Genomic DNA, 2,663 nt, shown 5'->3' with positions numbered 1-2,663 from the left:
CACACCTCTGGGGAGCAGCAACAGAGAAGCGGAGGGAAGTGGTAAATAATCCATTGAAGATAATGCCTGATGGAGTGGCCCTCAAGGAAGGAAACGAGGAAAGGGCAAAATGAGAATGAGAAGGTCTCAGGAAGAAGTATGTGGGGGAACCTGTCGCTTGTTGTCAGCTGCTGATTAAAGAACTGCTGTGTACATTTCCTTTTGTTACACGTAGAGGGGATTTGACCTAATCCTTTCAAGGCGGACTTAGACTAGCCTTGCTGCCGAGAGAAGGAAGAGTGATTGTAGATGATCTGATAGAGGACGCTTGTGAAAAAGGCAAAATTGAGAAAATAGGGATAGTGACTCTGATGGGGGTAGGGACAAAATGGGACCCAGTTGGGGCCACCACTCCACACAGCACCCCCTGGGCCCAGAATTGTGCAGAAGAGAAACCCCTTCCCAGTCTGAGGGCAGTAGATGGTGCCTCCTTTCCCCCCTTGCCCGAATTGCCAGAGACTCCAGCTGGTAGGAGCAGCTGCAGAACTAGACAAAGAAGGAACCTTGGGCCAGTAGCTTTGCAGGTGATTGGCTCTGTTCCCAGAGTTGTCACTGACTGTCTGAGTGATCATAGATAAGATACTGAGGTCAACATTTCAGGGGCTAATGGAATGGGATACTGGGCCTCTCGCTTCTAGGGTGCTGGTTCTAACTTGGCCCCAGATTGGGAGGTGGGATTAGCTGGCTCAGAGAATGGAATATAGGGACTTTCACCTCGAGGGCAAAATTTTAAGTCTGGCCCAGGTTCAGGGGATTGGCTGGATCAGAGACAGGATAAAGGGACTTTCACCTTTCTTGGGCACCATTTCAAATCTAGCCTCTTGTGTGTGTGTAGGGGGCTGACTGGCTCAGAGGGGTAAGGGAATGGGACTTGGGCAAATAACAGCAGCCACATATGCAAGTAGTTGATGGAGGGGATCAAACCTTAGACCTTCAGCTAGGGTAGCCACTGAGCATCCCCAGAATAACAAACATTCTGGTACTTCCAGGAATGACATGGGCCCGCTGCCATGACTTGTCATGCATGGTGCATGCGAGGTCACGCTGGCAGGGATGGACTGGTGTGCTCTTCAAAATGGCATCCCCAGTCTGTGATACTGGACAAGACCATACCCGGTTTTGCCTCAGTACCGGACAGAGGACAAGCCCCAGAGAAACAGAACTGTCTGGCTTAAAACCAGACAAATGGCCTGCTTACCTTCAGTACCAAGAGCACAGGCCTGTACCACTTGAACTCCTTTAGCTGTGAGACAGTAACAGGTCCTGTAGCCTCTGTGACACTAGAGAGAGTCATGAGCACGCATGTTAGGCCAGTCTTATTCTACTCAACTTTGTGAGACATTGGAAATTTGTGAACATTCTTATGAATGCGAGGTAGTCATCTGAATACTCAGGAAAAGGAACAATGTTAATGGACTGAGTAGGGCAGAGAGAATGTGATACTTTTAGTCATGGAAATATCCATGAGTCAGATTGTTTCATTTTCAACCTGCTCTAGCCCCTATCGACACGCCCATGCAGAAGAGTATTTGACAGGTTTCTAAAGACCCAGCAACTGAAATCAGTGAATTATAGGAGAATCTCAGCTTCCATTTAAAAAAAGTGGTTGTGAATAAAATATTGGAAAAAGTGTGACCTCATGTTCAGAAAACAGAAGGCAGAGAAACAGCACTGAAATTATTTAAAAACAAACCAAGTAAGGATTTGAAGCCAAATCTCATGTTTTTTTGGAAGATGACTCATGATTTTTTCATGTTTGGGGTTGGAATACTGCGCTAATAAAGTCTCCATAATAAAATTGATACTGAATAAAAACAGGGTGTCTCATAAGGTGGGAGTGGACAGAATTGGGGCAGGGTTTTATGCCTATCTCCGTCTTTCTGTCTCTACAGATGTTGCTAATATCTCCATCGCAGTGTCATCTGTAGAAATTCCAGATCCCTCTTGCTCAGGCCCCCAAGGGACAGAATTTATCACAGTCTTCATGCAGAATCACTTCCCAAGTTATGGCGGTAAAGACTTCAGGTTGTTCATCACTGGCTACATCTCTGGGACGTTCGTCACCGTGTCAGTAAATAAAGCAGATTTTTCGGTCAATATCACTGCAAATCCCGAACAGACAGTATCTGTGATGATCCCAGCGTTTGTGGAGCTGGCTGGAAGCAACACATTTGACCACACTGTCATTGTCCAGGCTGACCATGAGATCTCCATCCTCGCTCTGAACTATAAGCGCTATACAGCTGATACCACTGTAGTGTACCCTATGCAGAGGCTCGGGACAGAGTACTATGTGGTGACTCCACTGGGGAATCCAGATGGTCTCGATAAGCAATTTGCTGTAGTAGCCTGGAAGGATCCCACCATTGTTGAAGTTTACCTCAAAGGGGCTGTCACTTTCCAAAGAAAAGCCTACAGAGCAGGGACAAAACTGGTCATCTCACTTGGAGCTTACCAGGCTGTCCAGCTGCAAAGCCATGATGACTTATCCGGCACCAGGATCGTGTCCCAGAATCCTGTGGCCGTCTATAGCGGACACATATGTGTTGCAAAGCACACCAAATGTGACTACGTGAATGAGCAGCTCCTGCCGGTGTCTGGCTGGGGCACCACATTCATCGTAC

Source organism: Terrapene carolina, unplaced genomic scaffold (genome assembly GCF_002925995.2).
Source record: "Terrapene carolina triunguis isolate 2854851 unplaced genomic scaffold, T_m_triunguis-2.0 Scaffold461, whole genome shotgun sequence".
Lineage (NCBI taxonomy): Eukaryota > Metazoa > Chordata > Testudines > Emydidae > Terrapene > Terrapene triunguis.
Note: the sequence above shows the minus strand (reverse complement) of the source record.